The 22,333-nt window shown below is 52.9% G+C and overlaps 1 protein-coding gene and 1 pseudogene across 4 annotated transcripts in view; both read right to left on the bottom strand.

Moving 5' to 3' along the window:
- Positions 1 to 22,333, bottom strand: part of LOC119965230 (pro-neuregulin-2, membrane-bound isoform-like) — an 885,803-nt gene that overhangs the window by 21,799 nt on the left and 841,671 nt on the right. The window lies entirely within an intron of this gene.
- Positions 21,552 to 21,897, bottom strand: LOC119965231 (annotated as a pseudogene).

Here is a 22,333-nt window from a genome sequence, read left to right on the forward strand (position 1 = left end):
GCAAATTCGCTGCCATTTTAGTGGGGACATTGGCATATCCACTGATTTGAAGTCAACATTATTATTTTGGAACTCATGGTGCAGAGTGCCATTGCCTGCACACAGATTGTTTTTACTGCATGTCGGTTCTGCCCTACACTACTGTGGAAAGGGATTCCATACCCTCAGTGTCCACCAGTCCATAGGTAAGGGGCGGGATTCTCCACCCCCTCACTGGGTCGGAGAATCGCCGGGGGGGGTGGTGTGAATCCCGCCCCCGCCAACGTCGGGGATTTGGCGGCGGGGGGGGGGGGGAGAGAATCACTCCGCGCCAGTCGGGGGCCGTTGGCAGCGTGCCCCCCCCCCTCCCCCCCATCCAGTGATTCTCCGGCCCGCGATGGGCTGAGTGGCCACCCGTTTGCGGCCGGTCCCGCCGGCGTATGTTACGACAGGTATTTACCGGCAGGACCTGGCTCCACAGGTGGCCTCCGGGGTCCTCGGGGGGGGGGGGGGGGGGGGGGGGGGGGGGGGGGCACGGGGGGATCTGGTCCCGGGGGTGCCCCCATGGTGGCCTGGCCCGCAATTGGAGCCCACCAATTCGCGAGTGGGCCTGTGCCGTGGGGACACTCTATTCCTCCACACTGGCCTGTGTAACAGTCCGCGATGGCCGACGTGGAGATGAACCCCCGCTGCCCATGCGCTGGGATGACGCCAGCACGCTGGTGGTCCCACGAATGCGCCAACCCGTGCCAGCCGGCGGAGGCCCTTCGCCTGGTTGGTGTGGCGCCAAGCTCCTCCCGCACCTTCCGGGCGGGCCGACGCCGGAGTGGTTCACGCTGCTCCTTGACGCCGGGACCGCCCGCCCCGCCGGGTAGGGGAGAATCCCACCCAATCTGTCTAATTGGTCAATACCCAGTATCCCAACAGCAGTCATAATGTCTTCAACTATCTTTTGTGTAAGCCAATTAAACTAAATCAAATGACCTGAGGGGCAATGTAAAAGGGGCAGCCCCTTAAAAAGATACTGCCTTGAACAAAAACTAATCATAATGTGGAGGTGCCGGCGTTGGACTGGTGTGGGCACAGTAAGAAGTCTTACAACACCAGGTTAAAGTCCAACAGGTTTATTTGGTATTGTGGGCTTTCGGAGTGTAGCTCCTTCATCAGGTGAGTCACCCGATGAAGGAGCTATACTCTGAAAGCTCATGACTCCAAAAAAACTAATCAAAAATGAAGCTTAAAACATCAGACTAAAATGTGATTAAAGGGGTCGGCAATCTGCTGTGCCATCAAAATTTCAGCCATGACAACATATCAGAGGGCAACCACTGGTGGCTGAGGACTATCCTTTGACGACATAGCTCATGACCGTTGTGCCCAGCCCTTGCACATGTGGACAGCAGGCATACAATGGAATGCACGCTATCAAACAAAATGAGGGGCTGAAACAACATTTCTGTTGCCTGGACCACTCTGAGGAGGCATGCAGTACTCAGCAGAGAAGTTTGACCTTGACAACAGCTATACATAAAACAGCTGCACAGCACAAAGAGGAGCAGGAGGAAGAAGAAGCCAGGAAGCAATGTAGGCAGCCCCTTGATACCTGGGATGTCCTTGACTGACTCATCTGGCAGCGATACCAGCAACTGCAAACCAAGTTTCACGTTCACCAACAATTCCACATTTTATTTTCCCTCTGTCAGTGAGAATCATGATGTGGAGATGCCGCCGTTTGACTGGGGTGAGCATAGTAAGAAGTCTTAAAACACCATGTTGAAGTTCAACAGGTCTGTTTCAAGTCACTTGCTTTCGGAGCACAGCTCCTTCATCAGGTGAATGAAGAGGTATATTCCAGAAAGTCAAAGATGCAGGACAATGCTTTGAATGCGAGCATTTGCAAGTAATTAAGTCTTTATGGATCCAGAAATAGCAGTGACCCCAGGTTAATGAGGTGTGAATTGACTCAAGCCAGGACAGTTGGTAGGATTTCGCAAGCCCAGGCCAGATGGTGGGGGGGGGGGGGGGGGGGGGGGGGGGGGGGGGTGAATGTAATGCAACATGAATCCAAGGTCCCGGTTGAGGCCGCACTCATGTGTGTGGAACTTGGCTATAAGTTTCTGCTCGGCGAATTTGCATTGTCGCACGTCCTGAAGGTTGCCTTGTAGAACGCTTACCGGAATGAATGCCCTTGTCTGCTGAAGTGATCCCCGACTGGAAGGGAACATTCCTGCCTAGCGATTGTGGCACGATATCCGATCATCCGTTGCAGCAGCGTCTGCATGGTCTTGCCAATGTACCACGCTTTGGGACAACCTTTCCTGCAGCGTATGAGATAGACAACGTTGGCCGAGTGACACGACTATGTACCGCGTACCTGGTGGGTGGTGTTCTCATGTGTAATGGTGGTACCCACGTCGATGATCTGGCACGTCTTGCAGAGATTGCCATGGCAGGGTTGTGTGGTGTCGTGGTCACTGTTCTGAAGGCTGGGTAGTTTGCTGCAAACAATGGTTTGTTTAAGGTTGCGCGGTATTTTGAAGTCAAGTAGTGGGGGTGTGGGGATGACCTTGGGGATGACCTCCAATGTGACACAGCAAAAAAATGCACTGACCTCCTCAGAAGACGAACACGGACACAACCGATAAGTACTGTGATGAATGGGTAATGTGCCTTGAAGACCAGGGGTGGAATTCTCCGATCCCCCGCAGGGTCGGGGAATCGCCCGTGACTGGCGTAAATCCCACCCCCGCTGTGGCTGGAATTCTCCGCCACCTGGGAATCAGCGGGAGCGGGAATCACGCCCCGCCGCTCAGCGTGCCCCCCGCGCCGATCGGCGTGCCCCCCGCGGCGATTCTCCGGCCCGCGATGGGCCGAAGTCCCGCCGCTGACAGGCCTCTCCCGCCAGCAGGAATTGGAGCACTTCTGGTGCCGGCGGGATTGGCGGCGCGAGCGGGCCCCCGGGATCCTGGAGGGGGGCACCGGCCGATTGGACCCCGGGGGTGCCCCCACTGTGGCCTGGCCTGCGATCGGGGCCCACCAATCGGCGGGCGGGCCAGTGCCATGGGGGCATCTTTTTTCTTCCGCCGCCGCCACGGCCTCCTCCGGCCACTGACACACCGGCGCATCTGCGGACCGGCGAAGGCCTTTTGGGCGGCGTAGTGCTAAAGGCCGTTGGCTCCGGTTTTGGCACCGGCCGGCGGAGCGGAAACCACTCTGGCGCAGGCCTAGCCCCTAAAGGTGCGGAGAATTCCGCACCTTTGGGGAGGCCCGACACTGGAGTGGTTGGCGCCACTCCGCTACGCCGGGACCCCCGCCCCGCCGGGTAGGGGAGAATCCCAGCCCATGCATGTAATGTCCCTTTAAGACTGGGTTTGGAACCCTGGGGGACTCCACCATTGGCTCCACCTCCCAGGGGCCGGATATAAGGTGACGTCCTGTGGGCGGTGCTCAGTGAGCATTCATCTCCCTGGCAGGCAATGTTCTCTGTTTATTAATGCCTTCGTTTTACAAGTAGACTCTCTCGTGTCATAATTGAGGGTATATCAAGTACCATTCGTCGTCCAGTACTTCCCCGGAGCGGAGAAACTACGACATCTTCTTTGCAGCCTTAAAACACATCATCGATGAAGAGGAACAGCTTGCCAAGGTCACCCCCACTACTTGCCTGGGGTTACCGTGTCTCTGGATCTGTAAGGACTCAATTACCTGCAAATGCTCACATTCAAAGCATTGTCTTGCATGTTTGACTTTGTCTATATTTATGTTTCTGGAACATACCTCTTCATTCACCTGAGGAAGGAGCAGTGCTCCGAAAGCTAGTGATTTGAAACAAACCTGTTGGACTTTAATCTGGTGTTGGAAGACTTCTTACAGTGAGAAGCAGGATTAGCTATGAGGATATTGTCACCTCCAATGGCTTCTCCCCACCAGTGGCCATGACCTAGCAATGGCTTCTCCAATAACAGTCAGTACCTTCTCCTCCATAGGCCATTTCCACTGTCAGTTAGGTACTGCTATCTATGGTAATGCTCTACCTTGCCCTGCAAGAGAGAGGGAAGTGTGTCAGTGTGTGTCCTGCAAGCTGTTTGGGTGATATGATTGAATAACTGAAAGTATATCTAGGATGTGAGATGTGTGAGTGTGAGGCTTTTGCAGCAGCGCTAAGTGTCTGAGGGGGAGGTGAAATAAGGAATATTAAGTAGGAGTCGTGATTGAGAGAGAATGTTGCCAAGTGGAATGATAGTGGTGTGGTATTTTGAGCAGTGTCACTGGCACAGTTGGTGGGATGAAAGACCAATCAGAGGAGGGAAGATGGGAATCTAGCAGCAATTGGCAACATTTTTGTGGGAACAGAGGAACCACCTTAATGCTCCTATTTTCCGTATACAAAATCCACCACTGACTTGAATTTTGTACTCTTCTGAGCTGTCTCCGGAGTTCAGTCTCAGAGATACCCAAGTGGCCAGTCACCTCAAAGTGTGGGTAAGTATGGGGCAGCACGGTAGCATGGTGGTTAGCATAAATGCTTCACAGCTCCAGGGTCCCAGGTTCGATTCCCGGCTGGTTCACTGTCTGTGTGGAGTCTGCACGTCCTCCCCGTGTGCGCGTGGGTTTCCTCCGGGTGCTCCGGTTTCCTCCCACAGTCCAAAGATGTGCGGGTTAGGTGGATTGGCCATGCTAAATTGCCCGTAGTGTCCTAAATAAGTAAAGTTGGGGGGGGGGGTTGGGTTACGGGTATAGGGTGGATACGTGGGTTTGAGTAGGGTGATCATTGCTCGGCACAACATCGAGGGCCGAAGGGCCTGTTCTGTGCTGTACTGTTCTATGTTAAGACTAATGCGGCACTGGCATCATGCGCTTTAACTTTAAAATTATGTCACCGTCCCATCAATGAAGCAGTCAGATTCAACAACAGTTAGGCAATCTGCCCTGCCAGATTACTCCCAAGCAGCAAGGCTTGGGATTACTCCTTAACTCTGATGACAAGATGATTGATTATTACTTCATGAAAGTAGGGGAATTGAAGGGGAATGGTTGTCAGGGAAAGTGTTAATATGGCTTGCATTTTGTGCACAATCGATGGGACCGGAAATGGCTGCGATATCCGATTCCGGCCGCGATATGAAGCCAAACACAATTTCATGCTGGCTGGCCAATAAAGGACCTGTCGTGTTAAGCACACTGAGATAACAAGGGCTACAACTGGATGCAGCTATGACTGAAATAGACTCAAGACCTTGAAGTTAGTTCAATTTGATTTATTGAACCTCTCACACAGTTAGCACAGTTCACTGTGAGTCTGCTAACTTCAGTGTGATCTCTCTGTCTGACTGAACCAGAGCAGCTCTTAGCCAAGTGCTGCATGCGTTACGTGATACATACACCGGACTCACTCTGCAGATGTCCCTAGTGGAAAGAGGCAGAGTGTGAGTGCCTCGTGCCTTTTATAGTTGGAAACCACCCCCAAGTGTTCTGCCTGCTGATTGGTTATGTCCTGTTCTCTGTTAGCTGCCTGTCTGTATCTCATTATGTGCATGTCTGCATACCATGACAGGACCGACCAGCATGAATTGTGACTGGATACTGGCACAGCGCTGCTGGCAGGGGTGGGAATCTAGCCAGTGCTGGGTCCAATGGGGACCCAATGGGGGACTTTATGTTGGCAGACACTGCTCCCTGAAGGCTGTCAGGAGTGGTGGAGAGCCTCAGGGAGCTGTCCAGGAGAGATTATAAAAATTGATATCATCTCAGCACCAACTGGTCACGCCAGGCAGGAGGGAAATACCGGTGAGAACTCTGCCCTCACTTTCTAGACGAGTGCCTGTGCACACCAGTGAAGGCAGTGAGTGCCAGGCGGGGCATCCTCATGCCACAGGAAGAGGCCACCACATTAGACAATGGAGGCCTGATCAGAGGTGGCAGCACAGGTCAGCGGGCATTAAATTGTGTATCCAATCTGGATCCTGGGCTGCAAAAAGCTGAATGATCTCTATGCGTAGCAAAGGCGAGTGCCGAACTGGCTTGGTACAATGGGAGATGTCCTGTGGTGGTCAGGGGTGTAAGAATCAGAGTTACAAAAGACACATATGCCTATGCCAGCCAAGGCTGGGAGATCTGCCCACTAGCGTTGGGGCAGAGAGGGCGAAGTATGCAAATCTGACAGTAACCTGAACCTGGTTCTCCTCGCAGTGCGAGGCTGGTATGGTATTGCAGGTGGAGCACAAACAAATTAATGCACTTTTGTTCGTACAGGAGAATAGAAGCTGTAATGCTGTGGAGTGCATGCTAATGGATAGTAAGGTGGCCAAATTGCTCATACTGAGCAAATTTGAGATGGACACCCTCGAGTTAGAGTGTGAGTGTGGAACAAATTCCTCGGGTCACAGAGAGGACGGGGTCTCAGAGGAAGATAAGAGTCCAGTGTACAGAGACAAGACTGATGGAGAGTGTAAACAATGCGTGGTGGTCTCATTTCAAATGGGAGGTTCTAGGCAAGGTTCCCCAGTGATCCAGCAATGTCGATGCCACAATGACACTGATGCGACCATCAATTCACTCAAGGACATGAGTAGAAGTCAACTGTGGCTTTAATCAACTTACAACTGAGTCTGCCTGTGACGAACTGAACTGAAGGCAGGCTCGCAAGACCGCAGCACTATATACTTCTGGTTGTGGGAGGAGCCATGGGTGGAGCCTTGTACATTCTCCTCATCTCCCCCTGTGGGCAGAGCCGTGCAACAGCTCACAGATGGAGCCCACAGGGACACAGTGTGAATTTATATATATTTTGTTTAAATTTAGATTACCCAATTATTTTTTCCAATTAAGGGGCGATTTAGCGTGACCAATCCACCTACTCTGCACATTTTTGGGTTGTGGGGGCGAAACCCACGCAGACACGGGGAGAATGTGTAAACTCCACACGGACAGTGACCCAGAGCCGGGATCGAACCTGGGACCTCAGCGCCGTGAGGCGGTTGTGCTAACCACTAGGCCACCGTGCTGCCCTAGTGTGAATTAAATTATACATTCACCACATTCACCCCCTGTTAAAAAAATCAAGTCCGGTGGGGGTGACGGGTATATGTCGAGTCGGTCCGGTGCTCAAATCGTTCGCTGTGACTGGCGGAGCACCGGGGTTGCAGCCGCTTCGGATGGCTGTGTTCTGATGTCTGGTGTGAATCTGAGGGTGGACTCTGGGGGTGGTTCGTTCCGAGCTTCGTTCCTGACTGGTGTGACGGGTCAAAGGGGGCGCAGGGTGTCGGGGGTCAGGTGGGGTGTGGTGTGAGGGGTACCTCGGCGGTAGTGGTAGTGGTGGTGGTAGATCCTGCAGGCGCCAGGTCCCGGAGGGAAACGGTGTCCTGCCGGCCGTCGGGGTGCTCGATGAGCTTCCCCAGACGGTATACGATATCATAATTATAGGTGGAGAGTTCGATCCTCCACCTCAAGATTTTGTCATTTTTAATTCTGCCCCGTTGCGAGTTATCGAACATAAAGGCAACCGATCTCTGGTCAGTTATGAGGGTAAACCTCCTACCAGCGAGGTAGTGCCTCCAGTGCCGTATGGCTTCCACAATGGCTTGGGCTTCCTTTTCGACTGAGGAGTGTCGAAGTTCCAAAGCAGAGAGGGTTCGGGAGAAGAAAGCTACTGGCCTACCTGCCTGGTTCAGAGTGGCAGCGAGAGCGACCTCTGAGGCGACGCTCTCCACTTGAAAGGGAACGGATTCATCCACCGCCCGCATGGCGGCTTTGGCGATGTCCTCCTTAATGCAGTTGAAGGCCTGGCGGGCCTCGGCTGACAGTGGAAAGTGTGTAGTCTTAAATAGTGGGCAGGCTTTGTCCACATACTGGGCATAGTAGGAGAAAAATCCAAAGCACCTCTTGAAGGCCCTGGAACAGTGAGGGAGAGGGAGTTGTAAGAGGGAGCACATACGGTCAGGGTCAGGCCCTAGGACCCTGTTTTCCACAACGTAACCGAGGATGGCTAGGCTGGTTGTGCGGAAAACGCATTTCTCCTTATCGTATGTGAGGTTGAGTTTTTGGGCGGTTTGGAGAAATCGGTGGAGGTTGGCATCGTGGTCCTGCTGGTCGTGGCCGCAGATGGTGACGTTATCCAAGTACGGAAACGTGGCCCGCAGCCCGTACTGGTCCATCACTCGTTGGAACACCAAGACCCCATTCGTGACGCCAAAGGGGACCCGGAGGAAATGGAAGAGGCGGCCGTCTGCCTCGAACGCTGTGTAGTGGCGGTCCTCCGGGCGGATTGGGTGCTGGTGGTATGCAGACTTCAGATCCACCGTGGAGAAGATGCGGTACTGGCCGATCTGTTTGACCATGTCTGCAATCCGGGGGAGGGGGTACACATCGAGGTGCGTGAACCGGTTAATGGTCTGGCTATCATCAACCACCATCCGGACCTTTTCCCCGGTCTTGACGACCACCACCTGAGCTCTCCAGGGGCTATTACTGGCCTCTATGACTCCCTCACGTAAGAGACAGCTGGACTTCGGCTCTAATAAATACCCTGTCCTGCAGGCTATACCTTCTGCTGCGAGTGGCCACGGGTTTGCAGTTAGCGGTGAGGTTAGCGAAGACTGGAGGGGGTCGATTTTTAGAGTTGCTAAACTGCATATAGTGAGAGGGGACAGGGGTCCGCCGAAGCTGAGTGTTAGGCTCCTGAGGTTACACTGGAAATCGAGCCCGAGTAAGAGAGGGGCACAGAGGTCTGGGAGTACATACAATTGGAAGTTGGAGTAGTTGGCACCCTGTATCGTTAGTGTCGCAATTGTGCGCCCTTGTATCTGGACAGAGTGCGACCCCGAGGCAAGGGAGATAGTTTGTCGTGCTGGAAATATCGGGAGCGAGCAGCGTCTTACCAGGATGAACGAAGCTCTCGGTACTCCCGGAGTCAAAGAGGCACGGTGTCTTGTATCCGTTGACTTGAACGGACATGATGGAGCTTCTGAGGTGCTTTGGCTGCGACTGGTCCAAAGTGACTACGTTGAGCTGCGGGTAGCCGGTGGCTTGGTCAGCGGTGCTGGAGCGGCCCCGTGATGACTGTCCGCGGAGGTCGTAGTCGTCAATTTGCATATCGGATGATGGCCAAGATGGCGGCCCCCGTTGATCGCACGTGGCGGGTGGTGAGGAAAATGGCATCCAAGATGGCCACCCCCGTTGATCGCGCGTGGTGGGCGGCGAGGAAGATGCCACCCAAGATGGCGGCCCCCATGAATCGCACATGGCCGCCGCGTGGGGGAGGATTGCCAACATGGCGGCCCCCATGAGTCGCACATGTCGTGCCGAGGCGGAGTCGGCTGACACGCTGCCACATTGCGGGGTCTGCGGGCCTGTGAGTTGGAGGGGCGATTGCTCTGGATAGTATTCGAGTTTGAGGTTTTGGTTTTAGCCAGGCATACCTTCGCAAAGTGTCCTTTCCGCCCGCAGCTACTGCAGGTCACGTTGCGGGCCGGGCAGTGCTGCCATGGGTGTTGGGGCTGGCCGCAAAAGTGGCACGATAACCCTCTGTGGTGGGCAGGTGGCCGCGCGGCGCAGGTGCCTGGGGTAGTCTCTGGTCGGGGGTCCACGATGGGGTCACGGGGCGGCTGAGAAAAGTTTAGGCTTTGAAAAGCGACCTCTAACGAAGTCGCTAGTGTTACTGTGTCCTCCAGGTTCTGGGCCCCTTTTTTGAGGAGACGCTGGCGCACATAATTGGACCGGACCCCTGCAGCATACACATCTCGGATGGCGAGTTCCATGTGCTGGGAGGCTGTCACAGCCTGGAAGTTACATTCCCGTGCTAGAGCTTTTAGGTCACGCAGGTAGTCTTCTAGCGACGCTGCAGGACGCTGGCGGCGGGTCGTAACATATGCCGCGCGTAAACTTCATTTACGGGCTGCACGTACAGGCGGTCGAGTATCGTGAGGGCCTCGGTGTACGAGTCGGTACTATCAAGTTGAGTTGAAATGCGATGGCTCACCCGTGCGTGTAGAAGACTGAGTTTCTGTTCTTCAGTAACAGCGGAGGTAGTCGACACAGCCAGGTAGGCCTTGAAGCACCGAAGCCAATGCAGAAATATTTCCTTTGCTTCTGCGGCCTGTGGATTGAGTTCCAGTCGATCAGGTTTGAGGGGTGATTCCATGGTAGTTTTTTAAGTCAATTAAATTGATGCAACCATCAATTCACTCAAGGGCACGAGTAGAAGTAAACTGTGGCTTTAATCGACTTACAACTGAGCCTGCCTGCGACTAGCTGAACTGAAGGCAGGCTCGCAAGACCGCAGCACTTTATACTTCTGGATGTGGGAGGAGCCATGGGTGGAGCCATGTGCGGAGCCAAGGGTGAAACCCTGTACATGCTCCTCATCTGCCCTGTGGTCAGAGCTGCGCAACGGCTCACAGATGGAGCCCACAGGGACACAGTGATACACAGTGTGAATTTATATTATACATTCACCAGAGACACAATGATGGAATTGTCCAGTTTCACAGGCCTACCTAGCATGCACATTGACTATGTGATGATACTACTGATAGTGTCTTCCTCCCTCAAATGCACCATCCTTCAGTGGCTGCTGGGATCCAGAGGACCCTCCCTTGATACCCAAGGAGGAGCCACTGACAGTACGTGTACATCTCACCCTCTCTTGCTAACATACATCATCTTAAATACAAGAACATCGGTGGGCATTAGTTTGTTGGTTCACTTGCATGCGGAGCTGGTGGAGGCAGAGATTGCCATGGGCATTGTAGTCAGAAGATTGCTGAAGACGAGGACCATGCCGAGTTGGAAACATATGATGAGCCTCTGGAATTGCCCACAAGGAGAAATATGCTGGATGTCCAGTGGGGTGTATGGGAAGATTTGCCTGCCATGGTCTCTTTCATGGAGAGCGTGAGAGATGCGATGAGCTGAGCACCGAGCACAGCCTCCTCCACTGAATGGCAACTTCTTGGAGTGGTAGCTTCAGGAAATCAGTGGTTCCTGGGGTTGTTCTTGGACCTGCCAGCCCACACACTGGCAGTGCATTTCGAGGACATTGCCAGTGTGAGAGATGGATGAAGCACCTAATTTCTTTGCTAAGGGCCCATCCATTAATGCTGGGCGAGGAGATGCAGGCATGCCTCATGCTGGCAGACAAGTTGCCTGTCATCTGTATGCGCCTATCTCACGGCACTCCAAAGGCGGAAGCTCCTCCGTCCCTCTATAGGTGACCATGACATCTTCTGAGGTTGCAGTGACTTGAGGACTGCCTCACCATGTTGCTGGGCGCACCCTACCAGGTGAAGGTGGCAAAAGCCCCGCCATCCAGTGGATCATCACCAAAGTTATCAGAGCGAATATTACAGCAGAGTCATCAATTTGTCTCCAAAGCTGCAGCCAGTGAGGGGGAAGGGGGCAGGGGGGGAGGCGGGTTGGGGGGGGGGGGGGGGGCTACAAGACGTAGCATAAGCTTAAGGCGCTGCGAAGACAGGATGGGGTTTTCACTGGTGACATTTGTTCATTTCATCAGTGTACTGAATTATTTTTGTGCAACTGTGGTAACCATTTTATGTTTTGTTCCTTGCTTGCATCTCTGGTTAAAATAGAAATCAAGTTTTTGTTTCAGCGCCTTGAGATTCTTTCATGTTTTCCATCGGTACAGGCCTCATCAGTACCTCATGGAAGACAGAGAGGGCAACAAACTTTATTGTGGAGGTGGTGAGGCAGTGGTGGGGTCAGGGCATTGCCTTCTCAGAAATGTATGTGAGGAAGGTTGCATCCTTGTATTGAGATGGAAGGCAAGTCTTGGCAGCGCAGCTGAAGGACTGCTGAATCAAGGCCTCCCTCATGTCCTTGCCTCCTGAGAGGGTTCATCACATCTGCCTCCTCACCCCTGTGCGGGCTCGGGCTCCTCATCAGGATCTATCTGTTGAGTCTTCCTCTGAGGTGTGTTGAACTGCTTCAGTATCCTCATCTTCAACTGGGTGCCCCCTAGCCAGTGCCAGGTTGTGTAGTGCACAGCATACCCTGGTGATAAACAGCACTTACACTGAAGGATATTGCAGGGCATCCCCAGGCAGCGGAACCTCGTCTTCATTGTACTCTTAACCACCGCACTTGTGGAGGCTTGATACCAATTGTACCTATCTTCCGCCTCTGTCCTCCGGTGCTGGAATGGCTACCATTTCAACAGATACCATTTTTCACCCAGCAACCAACCATTCAGCTGAACTGGAGCCACGAACAGCCTTGGCACCTGGAAGTGTCACAGTATATATGCATCATGGGAGCTGACTTGGTAGATTAAAGAATCTGGCTCCTGTGGTCACACGCGATCCACATGTTCATGGAGTGGTAACCCTTCCTATTTACAGAGGTGCCCGTCAGGTCTGCTTGTGCATTGATGGCCATTTGGCAGTTTATAGCACCCTGGATGTGGGGAAACCCTACAGTAGCTGGGAAGACTCTGGGTCACTCAGCCTAGTTGACCTGGTCTGCCCTGATATGGATGAATGTGTGGATTCGTCTGAACAGAGCATCAGTTACAAGCTTGATGCAGATATGGAGAGTTGATTGGGACACTTCACATAGATCTCCCTGGAGTGATCCGTATGCATATAAGTTGAAAGCTACTTTGACCTCCAGACCACTGGGTGCCCAGCCACACAGTGTGAGGCGATCTCCCGCCCAATCATGCAGCATAATGATGTTGTCAGGATGTCCCTAGAGGGATCCTGCTGCAGTAGTGGATCTCAGGCATGTTGAGGTGGCTGGATCGCTGCTTGTACACTCTGGCAGCAGGATAATGGTATCTTCTGCAATGCCGTCTGCCTTGTTCTTCCTGCTGGTCCTACACCCCCTGTGCCTGCACCTCTCCTCCCTGCGATGCTGCCTGCAGACACCTGACCTCTTCTCTCTTTGTTCCCTTCTTCCTCCTCAGAGGTGGTCCTCTCAGCAGGGTACGCAATCACCATCTGCTGAAATGCAGATGGCACAGCCCTGTGCAATGAAGGCTGCAATGGGCAGAAATGCTTCAACAGAATTGACAAAATTAAAATCCTCAGAATAAGGCTAACAAAGCAAATACTTCAGAAGAAAACAGAGGAAATGGTCTGATATCTCAGGACGAAAGCAACAACAAACTCTCACCTGAACTAACACCTCACACAGCCAATGCTCCAGTCCCTTTTAATTCTGCCCTCAGATGAGAAAAGTGAATTAAAGGGATGGCTGCCTGCCTGTCCTCTGACCTAAAAACTACACGGTAGCATGGTGGTTAGCACAATTGCTTCACAGCTCCAGGGTCCCAGATTCGATTCCGGGTATGGGTCACTGTCTGCGAGGAGTCTGCACGTTCTCCCCGTGTGTGCGTGGGTTTCCTCCGGGTTCCCCGGTTTCCTCCCACAGTCCAAAGATGTGCAGGTTTGGTGGATTGGCCATGCTAAATTGCCCTCAGTGTCCAAAATTGCCCTTAGTGTTGGGTGGGGTTACTTGGTTATGGGGATAGGGTTGAAGTGTGGACTTCGGTAGGGTGCTCTTTCCAAGAGCTGGTGCAGACTCGATGGGCCGAATGGCCTCCTTCTGCACTGTAAATTCTACGATACACGGACAATGTTCCATTCTCGTCAATTGCTCTTTGAATTGCCTTAACTGGCTGATTATTTATCAGCAGGCACGCTGCAGACACCTGCATACTCCATGTGACTGGCTCAGGGCCAAACATGCAAGTGGGAGCAAACAACGGCCAATGGGGAGTGGTGTGGGGCCCTGGAAGCTGGATCCCGGGCATTGTGGACCAAGGAGCTGAAGTGTAAATACCTATTGAATAGCGTTCTGTACCTGTTATCCAACTGCCTTTGCTTTTCATCAATAAACTCCATTTTTGTCACTGGAAACCTCCAGAGTTTGTCTCGAACCACCACAGTTGCGGTTGTTCAGAGGCCAGCAGGGTGGGTTCAGTTCCCGTACTAGCTGACGTTATTGATGAAGGCCCCGCCTTCACTGATGTGTTAGGCAGGTTGGTTCGATGTGGACTGCACTCGATGCAGGGAAGTTAGAAACAGACGTCTAACACTGGAGAAGATCCAACACTGTTTTATTCAACTATAGAACTGCGATACATATTCAGCTGTGGGTCGACACTATACTGACCTGACTGGTGACCTTGTAGAAGCCTGACCAGACTTATTAGCTACCGCATGGTGTTTGCACTTGCTAGCTCGTGGACTCTGACTGTCTCAGTAGCTGGGTCCTGAGAGAGCGGGAAACCTAGTGCCCTCTGGCTTTATAGTGGTAGTGTCCTGTCTGGTGATTGGCTATACTGTGTTGTATGCTTACTGGTCATCCTATGTGTCAATCACAGCCTGTCTGCATCTCATTATATACATGAGTGGATATTATGACATCTCCCCCCTTTTGTTTTAGTTAAATAAATACTGAGGTATGTATACATATATATATATATATGCCTGACCATATACAAACGGTGCTTGAACAAAAGTATATACATGGGAAGGTGTCGATAGTGCAGATACATGGCAAACAAAGCAATATTTACAAAGGTTAAATCGATGAATTCAGTCACAAAATTTACAAAAGTGCAGTCTACAGATTCAGTCTTTGTGGTGGGCGATGAATTCTTGGTGATCACCGCAGAGGTGGATCAGGAGCCGCCTGCAAGTGGATAGGTGGGATCGCTGCCATTGCGGTGGTCGTGTGGGCCTGCAGGATCACTGGCAGATCGGTGGCCTCATGGCAGGGTACATCCGGAAGAAGTATGATGGCCGGCGGAGCACTGTGGTCAGGTGGTGGGCGTGGAACTCTTCGCAATGCCCATCTGTTGCGCCGTAGCAGGGAGCCATCAGCCATGCCGACAAGGAAAGAACTTGGGGCAATTTGTTTGACAACAACAGCTGTAGCTGACCAGCCGCCCTCAGGCAACTGGACGCGAACATGATCGGCTGGAGCCAGCTCGGGTAGATCCGTGGCATGAGCATCATATGTGGCCTTCTGTTGGGCCCGGAATTGCTGCATTTTTTGTAAAACCGTGAGGTGGTCAAGGTCTGGAACATGGTTGGCTGGAACTGTGGTCCTCAGAGTGCGATTCATGAGCATCTGCACTGGAGACAACCCAGTGGATAGTGGGGTTGCCCTGTATCCAACATTGCCAGGTTGAAGTCAGAGCCTGAGTCTGCAGTTTTGCATATCAACCGCTTGACAATATGGACCCCTTTCTCGGACTTCCCGTTTGATTGCGGGTAGTGAGGACTGGAGGTAACGTGCCAGAAGTTGTAGTACTGTTCAAAATCAGACCTTTCCTGGCTGTAAAAGCATGGACCGTTGTCGCTCATTACCGCGAGCGGTATCCCGTGCCTGGCGAACGTTTCTTTGCAGGCTTTGATGACCGCCTTCGACGTGAGGTCGGACAGTTTCACCACTTCTGGGTAACTGGAGAAGTAGTCGACCAGGAGTACGTAGTCACGCCCCTTGGTGTGGAAAAAGTCTACACCTACTTTGAACCTCGGAGAGGTGTTGCAGTGTTTCCTTGGGTTGAGCTAGTTGAAACTTCTGACAGGTGGGGCAGTTGAGGACCGTGTTGGCAATGTCCTGGTTAATGCTTGGCCAATAAACCGCCTCCCGAGCTCTGCGTCGGCATTTCTCGACTCCAAGGTGACCCTCATGGTGTTGACCCAGCACCATAGCCCGCATGCTCTGAGGAATAACGATCCTGTCGAGTTTCAGAAGGATTCCCTCCACAAACGTCAGCTCGTCTTTCACAGTAAAGAATTGGGGACACTGTACCTTCTGCCAGCCATGGGTAAGGTGCTGCATCACACGCTGCAGTAGAGGATCCTTGGCCGTTTCCTCACGAATTTGAACCACCCGTTCGTCAGAGGCTGGGAGGTTGGTGGCACACAATTGCACTTGCGCATCTATGTGGCAGATGAAGTCACCTTGTTCACACGTGTGGTGATGGACCGGGATAGGGCATCTGCAATGATCAGCTCTTTGCCTGGCGTGTAGACAAGTTCGAAGTCATAGCGGCGGAGTCGAAGAAGAATTTGCTGTAATCGAGGTGTCATGTCATTTAAATCCTTCTGGATTATGCGGACTAGAGGCCTGTGGTCCGTTTCCACTGCGAATTTCGGCAGGCTGTAAACGTAGTCATGAAACTTGACTATTCCTGTCAGGAGACCCGGAAACTCCTTTTCGATCTGGGCATACCATTGCTCAGTGGGTGTCATGGCCCTGGAAACATATGCCACTGGTGCCCAGGACGAGGAGTCATCTCGCTGGAGAAGCATTGCCCCAATGCCGTCCTGGCTTGCATCAGTTGATACCTTGGTTTCCTTGGTTGGGTCAAAGAACGCTAGAACTGGGGCTGTGGTGAGTTTTGCCTTCAACCCACGCCATTCCGCTTCATGTGTGGGCAGCGACTGGAATTCCGTTGACTTCTTGACGAGATTGCTGAGGGCCGTGGTGTGGGATGCCACATTGAGAATGAATTTCCCGAGAAAGTTGACCATCCCGAGGAAGTGGAGGACCGTCTTCTTGTCCTCCAGGGTCTTCATGGTGTTGGTCGCCAAGACCTTGTCAGCGTCTGGCCGCACACCCTGCTGCGGGATGTGGTCACCTCGAAACTTAATATCGATTAACCAAATGAGCACTTGGCCCTGTTGAGCTTGAGACCATGGGCGGTATTCTCCCCTACCCCGCGGGGCGGGGGGTGGTCCCGGCATAGCGGAGTGGCGCCAACTACTCCGGCGTCGGGCCTCCCCAAAGGTGCGGAATTCTCCGCACCTTTAGGGGCTAGGCCCGTACCAGAGTGGCTCCCGCTCCACCGACTGGCGCCAACGGCCTTTGGCGCCACGCCGACCGGCGTCGGGGCTGGCCGAAAGGCTTTCGTCGGTCGCCGTGAGTCTGTGCATGCGCCGGAGCGTCAGCAGCCGCTGACGTCACACCGGCGCATGCGCGGTGGAGGTGGTCCCTTCCGCCTCCGTCATGGTGGAGGCCGTGGCGGTGGAAGAAAAAGAGTGCCCCCACGGCACAGGCCCGCTCGCCAATCGGTGGGCCCCGATCGCGGGCCAGGCCACCGTGGGGGCACCCCCCGGGGTCAGATCGCCCTGCGGCCCCCCCCCCAGGACCCCGGGGCCCGCTCCCGCCGACGTGGTTTAAACCACCTCTGGTGCCGGCGGGAGAGGCCTGACAGCGGCGGGACATCGGCACATTGCAGGCCGGAGTATTGTCGCGGTGGGCCCGCTGACTGGCGGTGCGCGATTCCCACCCCCGCTGATTCCCGGGTGGCGGAGAATTCCGGCCACGAGATTCACGAAGGCCCTGGGCGATTCCCCGACCCTGCGGGGGGTCGGAGAATTCTGCCCCATGTTCATGAATTCGCTGGAAGACCTGCTTGAGGCGAGCGATGTGATCCTGGGGCGTTGTGGACCAGATAATCACGTCGTCCACGTATACTCACAACCCCTCGATGCCCTCCATCATCTGCTCCATGATGCAGTGAAACACTTCGGAGGCAGATATGATGCCGATGGGCATGCGGTTGTAGCAGTAGCGACCGAACGGGGTGTTGAACGTGCACAGCTTGCGACTGGACGCGTCCAGCTCTATTTGCCAAAAGCCCCGAGAGGCGTCCAGCTTAGTGAAGAATTTGGCATGAGCCATCTCACTGGTCAACTCTTCACGTTTCGGGATTGGGTAATGCACCCGCATGATGTTGCAGTTTAGATCCTTAGGATCAATGCAAATGCGGAGCACCCCTGATGGCTTCTTTGCGCAGACCATGGAGCTGACCCAGTCTGTTGGTCTGTGACCTATGAGATGATGCCCTGGTCTTGGAAGTCCTGTAGTTGGTTTTTCAGACAATCCTTGAGGGGAGCCAGCCCCCGACATGGTGCATGAATTACAGGGGTGGCGTTCGACTTGAGCAGGATTTTATATCGGTATGGGAGCGTGCCCATTCCATCGAATACACTGGTACTGCGTGATAATGTCGTCTATGTCGGCTTGCAAATTTCCATCAGGCAAGGCCGTCGTCGGTGACGATGACATGGCGTGGACTCGCTGAACCAGGATCAGGAGCTTGCAGGCACGAGCACAGAGCAGGGACGCCCTGTCAGGCCTAACTATTTCAAACCGTAATGTTGCCTTGATCACCTTGTTGGATACCCCTAGTTGACATGAGCCACTGGCAGCTATAGCATTGCCATTGTAGTCAAGGGGCTGGCAGACCGGCGGAAGAAGGCTTGGTCAGGCCTAGATGGTGTTGAGGTCAGATTGTGAGATGAGGTTCGCAGACACGCCGGTGTCCAGTTTAAATCAGATGCGAGCCTTGTTAACTGTGAGGACAGCACACCACTCGTCGTTTGGATCCACACTGTGGATCGAGAGGCGTTGCGCAGGTGTGATGGAGGCCAGCTAATGTGTGGTTATGATGCCCACCCGATATGGAGACTTGAGGCAGTCAGCATCAGGGTCCGTTGGGCTGTCGGGATCGGAATCTGGCATGCCTTGCTGTATTGAGTGGACACTTCTGTGGCGCAGCTGAGATCACTAGCTGCTGAGCGGTGGAGCAGATCTGCAAAGGGCTGCGTAGTGGCCAAGCTTGCCATTCTGGAGACATCAGCGTCCTTTTGCCAGACATTGCAGCTTTAAGTGGACGGAGCCACAATTCAGACATGTCATGACGCTGACGTCAGCGCGTTCCGTGCGCCATCGAGCATGCGCAGTGCGGTCGGTCGACGTATGCACCTGCGCAGTCGAGTTGTCGGCCTTGTCGTCCACTCGGTCATGGCGCGCATGCGCAGGGATCCGGGAAAAGTGCGCGAAACGGCCACTCTCCTCGATGCTAAGGCCCTGCATCTGTGCAATGGCCTGCACCCTTTCCGCCTCTTGGGAGCCCAGCTTTGCAGCTTCTGCCGCCCTGATGTGGGAGTAACGATTCTTGGCATGCTGATCGACAACGCACATCTCAATAGCGACAGGGGGGGTCAACTGTTTGATTTTAAGGAGCTGCTGCCGCAGGGAGTCGGTGTGTACCCCGAAAACGATCTGATCCCAGATCATGGAATCAGCTGTTGAGTGATAGTTACATGACTGCGCTAGGATGCGGAGATGGGTCAAGAAGGAGTGAAAAGGTTCATCCTTACCCTGAAGCCTCTGCTGGAAGATGTACCGTTCAAAGCTCTCATTCATCTCAATGTCGCAGTGACTGTCGAACTTCAGAAGACTGTTTTGAATTTTGTTTTGAATTCGCCGTCGGCGAACATAAGCGAGTTGTAGATATGGATGGCGTGGTCCCCCGCAGTGGAGAGAAATAGCGCGATCTTCCTGGCATCCGATGCTGCCTCGAGGTCAGAGGCCTCGATGTACAAGAGGAACTTTTGCTTGAAGATTTTCCAGTTGGCGCCGAGGTTGCCGGAGATGTGGAGTTGCGGAGGAGGCTGGATTTTTTCCATTTCGTTGGATGGCTGCTTGCTGGTCAATGCTGATTCACTCGAGGTAGGTCCGTCAAGATCAGTAACACTCTGGTACCATGATGTGTTAGGCAGGTTGGTTCGATGTGGACTGAACTCGATGCAGGGAAGTTAGAAACAGACGTCTAACACTGGAGAAGATCCAACACTGTTTTATTCAACTATAGAACTCCTATACATATTCAGCTGTGGGTCGACACTGTACTCATCTGACTGGTGACCTTGTAGTAGCCTGACCAGACTTACTAGCTACTGCATGGTGTTTGCACTTGCTAGCTCGTGGACTCTGACTGTCTCAGTAGCTGGGTCCCGAGAGAGTGGGAAACCTAGTGCCCTCTGGCTTTATAGTGGTAGTGTCCTGTCTGGTGATTGGCTGTACTGTGTTGTATGCTTACTGATCATCCTATGTGTCAATCACTGCCTGTCTCCATCTCATTATATACATGAGTGGATATTATGACATTCACAACCTTGTCTCTTGTCTAAGGTGTGGAGATCCTCAGGTTAAATAACCACTGGTCAGCTCTCTCCCTCAAAGGGTAAAGCGGCCTTTGGTCTTCTGGGACTCTGGCAATTTTACCTTACCTAACAGGTAACATAATTTCAATCCTGGGACATATCTGTCGGAGTTCCTCAGTGTGGTGTCCTCGGCCCAATATCTTTAGCTGCTTCATCAATGACCTTCTCCCCATCATAAGGTCAGGCGGGGTTGGTTTTCTAACTATTGCACAATGTTCAGAACCGTTTACAACTCCTCCAGATACTGAAGAAGTCTGTGTCCATATCCTGCATGACTTGAACAATATTCTGCTTAGCTGATAAGTGGCAAGTAAGATTCAAGTGTCATGCAATGACCATATTCAATAGGAGAGAATCTAACCATTTCCCCATGGCATTCAGTGGCATTATCATCGCTGAATTTCCCATTATCCCCCTCATGTGTCTCACCATTGACCAGATATTGAACTGGAGCAGCTACATAAATACTGTGGCCACAAAAGCAGATCAAAGGCTGGGTCTCCTGTGGTGTGTAACTCACCTCCTGTCTCTCTGAAGCCTGTCCACAATCTACAAGGCACAAGTCAGAAAAGTGTGAAGGAATACTCTCTACTTTCCTGGATGAGTGGAGCTCCAACAACACTCAAGAAGCTCAACACTATCCAGAACAAAGCAGTTCCCTGGATTGGCATTCCATCCACCCCATGAACATTCACTCCCTTCACCACCGCGCACAGCAGCAGCATCTTGTACCATCTACAAGATGTACTGCTGCAACACACCAAGGCTCCTTTGACAGCATGTTTCAAACCCACAACATCTACCATCTAGAAGAACAAGGGCAGCAGATGCGTGGAAACATCGCAACCTGCAAGTTCCCCTCAAAGACACACAGCGTCGGAGTTGGAAATATATCGCCATTCCGTCATTGTTGCTGGGTCAAAATTCTGGAAATCCCTTCCTAACAGCACTGTAGGATTTCCTACAACACATGGACAGTAATGGTTCAAAGAAGTCAGCTCGCCATCACCTTGTCAAGGAAAATTGGGGATGGGCAATAAATGCTGGCCTAACTAGCGATGCCCACATCATGAACGAGTCAATAAAAATTTGTGGGATGGTGACAAATGAGAATTAGGGCTTGATGTGGCTCTCATGTTAGGTGTGCAGAGTTGGGAGAACTCCCGGCTGTGTGAACTTGACATCCATAAAACTGGCTCCGAGCTTCCGATTTTTGGTCTGGGCTGTGAGCTATATCAGGAGTCGGGGCGGGAAAACCCAGAAATTGTGTGGGGTTGAAGGTGGGCACAACTTGGGCTGGGCAACTTGGGCGGACATAAAAAGCAAACCTCCAAAAAAGCCCATTTATGAATTAGGAGCTCCATGGTGCCTCGGAGGGGATGAGACAAAGGGTGAGATTTACCAGTCGCGTTGAACCCGAAAAGAAGTGCAGCACGGCCAGCAGATGCCAGGAGGTCCCACTTCTGGGATCTACCTGGCTCGCCACATCTCGCAAGATTTAACGCAATCTTGTGAGACATCGCGATGTGAATCCCACCCTTTGTGGGCGAGATCACTTTCTGGCAAATCTGCATATCAATCACCTTACAGGGAAACGTGGCTGAACAGGTATGACACTGATTCTCCATTGTGGGTCCTGCGTATTGCCTCAGCGAGGATCATGGATATATCAATCACCCAAACATTTGAACAAATCTTCATTTTTTTCTTCTTGTGGAATGGTGCTTGTTACGACAATAGCTTCAAAAGCCGCATTGTTTATTCAACTAATGGCAGGGCCAGAGAAGATACCATGTGTAAGGATAGCATAAACCTTGGTAGCACCAGCACACACCAATTTCTCAGCTGCATAACGTATGGTTCCACATGGGACTGCCATGTTATCCACAAGAATGGCCACTTGATCTTTAACATCGCCAACGAGTACCATTCGATCCACAGCTAGTCTCGCTCTAACATGCATTCCCAAGATCTAACCAAGGCATGGCATCTAACCCCTTCGCCTTGGAAACCTCGGCGAGCGCCATTCAGTGCCAGTCTCCACAAACAGGGACCGGATGGAACGGCACTCATGGGGGTCTCCCAGGTGATTGGAGGCCCCCAGGTGCTTTCCCTCTGTGCAGGGTGGTACCCTCGCACTGCTACTGCCACCCAGGCACCCTAAAACTGCGAGACTGGTACCCTGGCACTGCCACATGGGTTCCAGCCTGGCAGTGACCAGGTGGCACCGTCAGCTGGCAGGAGCACTGCCAGGCTGCGATGCCAAGCTGGCATTTTTCATGCAGTGGGGATCGGCCAGAGGGTGTCCTGTACAGGTGTGGGGGGTGCAGGGTGGGCTGAGGGGCCCCTTGTACGTGAGTTGGGGC

Source organism: Scyliorhinus canicula, chromosome 4, assembly GCF_902713615.1.
Source record: "Scyliorhinus canicula chromosome 4, sScyCan1.1, whole genome shotgun sequence".
Taxonomy (NCBI): domain Eukaryota; kingdom Metazoa; phylum Chordata; class Chondrichthyes; order Carcharhiniformes; family Scyliorhinidae; genus Scyliorhinus; species Scyliorhinus canicula.